The sequence below is a fragment of the Penaeus monodon genome, chromosome 14, assembly GCF_015228065.2.
Source record: "Penaeus monodon isolate SGIC_2016 chromosome 14, NSTDA_Pmon_1, whole genome shotgun sequence".
Taxonomy (NCBI): domain Eukaryota; kingdom Metazoa; phylum Arthropoda; class Malacostraca; order Decapoda; family Penaeidae; genus Penaeus; species Penaeus monodon.
This window is the reverse complement of record NC_051399.1, coordinates 30,665,067-30,672,566: the sequence shown is the minus strand read 5'-3', so window position 1 is coordinate 30,672,566 and position 7,500 is coordinate 30,665,067.

The window sequence follows — 7,500 nt, the reverse complement described above, 5'->3', positions numbered from 1 at the left end:
CCCACCTCCAAAGAAAGCAGGTATTTCTGCACCTTTTGTGAAAATCTTTCTAAAATCAAAACACCAAGACACAAACACAACATGAACCGGCTTTCATCAGTCAAGATCTTATTGAAAATAAAATTGATTTGCTGATCGGAATGTTCTCCGAACAGCAATCTGCAGTTAAAGTTTGATTAGCCAAGTTGCGATGCCTTCTCTGCCGCAGGAATGCGGAAAGAAAGCATTAGTCACAATATTCTCTACCCCATCCCATCACGCAACAGCCGACCTCCTAACCCCTGCCCACGACCAATCTGCCTACCAATCCTTCCCTTTCGTATCCCCTCCCCCTGTCAGAATGTCCTCTACCACTACGCCACAAAATGTACAGTACCCACGAAGAACACCTCTCTCAGCTGCCCCTCCGCCCTCTCTACCCACTCCGACCCAGCACACTCACGACCTTGCTGACGCGGCAGCCACCCCTCGTCCGGAGCCACGCAAGCGTTTGCCTAATAACAACGCTGAGACGTCCGCAACCGGGATGAGAAACGAAGCTTCAACACAAGTAACACCTAGAAGAAGCTACGGTAGAAACAGTAAAAGTAAAAACAATCAAAAACATCTTCCACCAAACCGCCAATGGGAAGATGCGACACACCACCACGTGCCTGGAGTACCCGCCCCCTACTACCCCTCCTACTCCACAAGCGCCACAACTCGTCATCAACAACTACGCGGATCGAGCGGAAACACGGCGACAAATAAACGAACAGCCGCAGCCCCAACAAGATGAGGAAGGTTTCATTCCTGTCAACTCTAGAAAACAAAGAAAAAAAACAAGGGAGGAACGCCACTCGCCAAAACCCTTGCAAGGCGCCGACCGTCCTAAGGTAGTGTACTTATATATTACAAGCTGCCATCCTGACATACACGAGGAAGATATTGAGGACTTCCTGGAAAATAAGTTCAACCCTATTTCCAATGTGAAAGCTTTTAAAGCTAAAATGACACATAATTATTTCCTCAGCTTCACAGTTACTATAAGGGGCAAAGATATAAACCCAAATCTTCTCCTAGAGTCCGACGTCTTTCCCACCAATGTAAAAGTGTTCCTAAATAGAAACAAGTACAAAGGCGAGCAGAATGTTTGATCATTAAACACCATCAGAAAAGAACAAATCAGTGCACAGTCCCTCCTCGGTCATTTCGACGAAATCAAACTGATAATTAAGGAGGGAAATATTGATATTTGTGTATTAGTGAAACTTGGCTTCACCAAGAAATATCAAGCAGTTTCATCATCATCCCAAACTTTCATGTTTACAGATGTGATGCAGGACGTGGAGGTGGAGTCTGCATATATGTAAGCGATACCCTTAAATCAAATAAGATGTCCTCTACAACTGTAAATCATACAGCAGTAGAGGACAGCTGAGTAGCCTTACAAAGCAGTATGTATCCTTCCTTCCTCGTCGACACAATCTACAGACACCCTCATGCCACCACAGAATCTTTTGATTATCTTGAAAATATTTCCAGAGAAATGTCACTAAAGAGAACACTTTTATCTTAGGTGACTTAAATGACGATCTAAATAAACCAAATGCGAAGTTACATGGGATAATTAATAAAAATAAACTAGAACAACCTATAAAGAAGCCTACAAGGATGACAGAAAACACCTTATCCATATTAGATGTTATAATAACAAACAGACCCGATATGGGACAGATGCTGTCCCATGCCACACTACAGATCACGGGCTTTTAACCTTGACCATAAATATAGAAAAAACAAATCGAAAACCAGTCACTAAAAGCTGTTGCGACTTAACAAAATTACAATCCTCAATTACTCTGCCAAATATTATTGCAAACGAATAGTCACTCTCAGAGATCTTAACAACAGATGACGTGGACAGACAAGTAAATATTCTAACACATGTGATAAAGAACGGTATCGATGCCTCCGCACCTTTTAAACAAAAACAGTTAGACGTCCTCCCGCCCCTTGGATAAGTGACAGCATTAAGAGGGGCCATAAATGATAGAAATAATACTCATAAAGCTCTCAAAATAAACAGATATGACACCACCCTTCAGGCTGAATACAAACATAAGAAGAGGAATGTGAAAACACTCCTCCTTTGTGCGAAAACAAATTATTTTAAAAGTAATTTCAATGAATGTAGAAACGATTCTGCCGAAACATGGGAACTAGTAAATACACTAGTGCCTAAGAAGAAACAAAATACAGACATTTCCATAAACAACATAGAACACTTTAATAACTTCTTTGCAGAAGTCGGTAGCCGCACTTATGAACAGACAATCGCCCCTACATATCAACACAACATAAATGAAACGAGGCCTACAACAAACTTTTTCAGACCGCAGCCAGTAGGAGTAGAAACAGTTATTCTGACAATAAAACACTTAAGAAAGACGAATTCCATGGGAGCGGATGGCAATGAACATCGTTTCATAAACGTTAGTTTACCAGCAGTTATATACTATTTGACAGTCATTATTAATACATCCATAGTCACCGGTGTTTATCCTTCACTCTGGAAACATGTTATCATAACACCTATTTTCAAATCCGGTGACTGAGACGAAATTAATAATTATCGACCCACCACTTTACTACTAATAATATCTAAACTTCTCGAGAAAATAGTTGCAAACCAATTAACATCATTTTTGGCAGCGAATGACCTTATATCTAACACGCAACACGGTTTTAGGAGTAAACTATCAACTGAAACAGCATTATTAAAAGTCACAAATGAAATTTATAAAAGTATAGACAACAACCAGATCAATTTGCTCACTATATGTAGATTTATCGAAGGCCTTTGACAGTGTCAGCCATGAATTACTTGTAAAGAAACTAACAAATCACGAAATTGATAGTTTTTGGTTCAAATCAGTCAAAATCCATGAAAAAGCATCATCAAAGCAACCAATTTCGTTCGGTGTTCCACAAGGATCCATCCTAGGCCCAATCTTATTCATTATATTCATTAATGATCTATCTTCCTTATTCAGTACGCCGACGACTCTCAATTCCTTCACGCTGCCTCTGTTAACAACCTAAATGAATTGATAGGAAAAACCCTAACAGACCCTAACAGAAGCAAAAAAAAAAATACTTCGATATGAATGGAATGAAAGTAAATCCACAAAAAACACAATGTATTTTTATAGGCAGCCGTCAGAACATAGCAAAAATACCCACAAATACAGTTATAGACTTCCAAGGTTGCTGCATCAAACCAAACACAACAGTAAAAAATCTAGGGGTACACGTAGATAGATACATGACATTTGAGACACACATTGCTCACATCTACAGAAAAGTAATGGGCACTCTGATATACTTAAATTACATAAGAAATAAAATACCCACAGAAACAAGAATTGCTGTTACACAAACACTAGCACTTAGTATCATTAATTACTGTCTAAACACCTGGGGCTCCACAAACAAAACACAAATAAAAAGGACTCAAAAACTACAACTTCGCGGCAAGAGTAGCACTAAGAAATGTAAATAAATATGACCGCATCACACCACACATAAGCAAACTAAAATGGCTAAAAGTACATCAGAAATACACCTATGACACATGTATTCTAATCCATAAAATCATACAAGGAAATTACCCAAACTGGCTATTGTGTCCATACAAGGCAAAATAACTCCCTATATATCAGAAGATCGAACACAGAAACCGGGGCAAGAAATATGCAAATCCGAGGACTGGTGATCTGGAACCAAATACCAGAAAATATTAGAAATATCTCCAACCAAAAGACATTTAAAACAAAAGTGAAAGAACATCTACTGAAATATCAATGACATCTGGCGTTCAAACATCAAGCCAAGCACGATATTTCAGTCTTTTGTGATATTATGTTCTGTCTAATCTTGTTAAACAAACATTGTATAATATCTATGTATATAACATCCTATTACATAATGTAAACATCATATATGTAAATAGAATACCCATTGTAATTAATGGAATAAAGTGTTTGAATTTGAATTTGAACTCTCTCTCTCTCTTTCTGGAAATGCATTTGTGTTATTGATATCGCTAATATAAATTAGGAAACTTGTCTCATTTCATCAAAAGATGACGATGGTTTCTCTTCATATCACTATTTTAAGTCAAAATATCCCGATAAAAGATCAGAGAAGGTTTAATGTAACGTAAATAGATAAATCATCTGTAATCCACCCCATAAAGTTATTAATCATAACTAAAAAATGTGCAAGGAAAATATCAAAAGAAACAGGATACATATATATCAAGTGAAACACATAATGCCAAAGTCTCGTAATACAGTGATAAATCAAGACTCCATGGGAACACTAAGGAAATATGGTGTCATCAACATAGTCCTTAATAAAGATAAATAAATATAAATAAAGAAAAAACTCCAATATGTTAAATTCTCTTTCAATATCAAAGGAAGCTAAGCAAAAAAATAAAACCGTAATCCTTCTTAAACTTTGCGATAAATAATCCTGTACCCTTAAAATTCTACTTTTATTTATTTATTCATTTATTTAGTTGTTTTTTTTGTATAAAGCTATGATTCCATTACACTTTTCTTATTTCAGAATTTCAGGAAAGTAGAAACTTAATTCGAAATGCTTTTTGGAATGTCTTTTTTTTCAAATACTGTGCATGACAATACTTATATCCTGCTTAGACCAAATAAACTATTTCTATTATATAAATGTTATATAATAAGCAATTGATATTATAAGACAAGAATCTGTAAGGTGTGTGTGTGTGTGTGTGTGTGTGTGTGTGTGTGTGTGTGTGTGTAAATAAAAAAGCCCAGTCAGACTTTAAGTATTGTATATGGCAATACTTGTTCCCTGTTGTACCTCGTTTACAAAAAAACAGACTATTTAAATTCAAGATGAAAAAATGACTAATCGATTAATTTTTTTTTTCTACTGTAAAATATCAAATTAAATCTAAAATGTACAAATCCAAAGCTTTACTGGATATACCTATGCTGAAACCTTAACAAATATACTAAACATGTCGAAGTAGTGTTTAGTGAATTCCATGCATAGATATAAGACTATTAATGTCGGAATATGTAAAATCTGCAAACTTTATTACAGAACAAGGACGTTGATTGCTTACTGTTTTAGAAAATAGCCAAAGTATATTCAAGTGATTACCATTACTTGAAGTCAAGTAGTGGAGAAACATTATACACACAGACACAGTCTTGTGTATATGTGTGTGTGTGCGCGCATGTGTTATATACATACACATATATATATATATATATATATATATATATATATATATATATATATATATATATATATATATATATAAAAATAAAAACATAATAAAAATATATAAAATATAATATATATATATATATATATATATATATATATATATATATATATATATATATATATATGTGTGTGAGTGTGGTGTGTGGTGTGTGTGGTGTGTGTGTGTGTGTGTGTGTGTTGGGTGGTGTGTGTGTGTGTGCGCGTGCGTGTGTGTGTGTGTGTGTGTGTGTGTGTGTGGTGTGTGTGTGTGTGTGTGTGTGTGGTGTGTGTATGTGGGTATGTACACATACACACACACATACACACATTTATATCTATACCCACCCCAGTATTTTGTTTTATTAGTCTGTCTGCCTGTATCTATCTGTATCTTCTATTCTATGTATCTTCTTGCCAGTTAATCAATCTCTCTCTCTTTCTCTCCCTCTCTATCTATCAATCTATCTATCTATCCATCTATCTATCTATCTATCTATCTATCTATCTATCTATCTATCTTCATCTATCTATCTATCCTATCTATCTATCTACTATCTATCTATCTTCTGTCTGTCTATCTAACTATTTATCTAATTTAATATACAAATAAATTATTAACTAGTCTATAAACGCATTCTACTCGTTATTTTGATATTTCTTTCTCTAAATCTCTACATCCTATCCATCGTACTATAAATGCTTTACAATAACAATAGACATTAAGATGTTTTGAAAAGTTCTCCTGTAACCCTATATCTGGGGTACATTTTGATGTTATAGTATCTAAAGCAATAAGCTCTTGTGATATTTCATTTTTTTTTGCACAGGATATTATTCAGGTTGTAAGCTATGAAGTATCAAGTGGAAATATAACACGTGAAGCCGATATCCACACTTAAACGCATATCCAAAGTTACTCCTGCATATATTTTCAGTCGATATGTGTACCCCATAATAAGCATATACTGGGAATCCTCTGTCTTCTTATTTAGTTTTTCTTTAATAAAGCTGGTCCACAAGCATGGTGATATTCATCAAATCGAATCAAATATAGAGAAACCTATGCCCTGTATTAAATTACTCCCGATTCCCGCAAAGGAGCACAAAATATAACCCATCTTCTCAATGTTGGCTTGAATAAAGCAGAGGGAAACAAATGAGTCTTATTTAGATTGCTCCTATATGCCTGTTACGCTAATATGGAACAAAACTGCTCTCCACGTACCTCCCCAAAAGCTTGATAAAATAACCACTACTTCACCAACTTATATACGTATATGAGTTTGGAGTTGATTCCTGTATTATACATAGCTACAAACATATTCTGCGGATATGGTATTGCATGAATAAGGCAGAACGCAAACCTGATACACACAGCATACATAAATCTTGGGGAATGGCCTTCTATTTCACGCTCGTTCTCCCTCTGTCTAGACTCTTTGATTCTCAATCTCAAACAGACTGATAAAGACAGAAAAAGAAAAACAAAAACAATAGCAACAAAGGCAACAACAACAACAATAATAATGATAACGACAACATCAGTAACAATACCAACGACACAAGCAATAACAAATAAAACAACAATAAAAATGAAAGCATCCTTATACACTGAAACCCCTTCCTGCACCCTCAGAGTACATTCCATTTTAGGGCTATATACCCCAACCATTTAGTGTTATATGAGCTTTGATGTCTAGCACATTTATTTGCTTTAATTATTAACCATTAACCCTAACCATTCTATCCCCCTCTCTACCTCTTCTTCTTCATTCTATCACTCCTCCTTCACCTCCCTTCACCCTCACACGCCGTTCATCTGCAATACCTTTAGTTGCCAGAGCTAATTGACAAGGCAGGCCTCCCAGCCCTCTGTTATCGCATAGTTTTCCCTTGTCTTGCTGGAGTAAACTTGAACGATGTTGATGCATAGTTGAATAATGAAATTCACGCAATCTTGATTTAGAGGGGAGGTGAGAAAGGGGGAAGGGGAAGAGAGGGAACGAATAGTGGGGTAGGGGGACGTAAGAAGGGGAAAGAGAGAGAGAGAGAGAGACACAGAACCTGAGAGAGAGATCGATAGGAGAGAAGAAGATGAGAGAGAGAGATTAGATTATGAAGAGACATACCCGTACGAGGAGACGATCGCTACTCGTACAGCCAGAGAGAGAAGCAGAGAGAGAAAGAGAAAGAGAG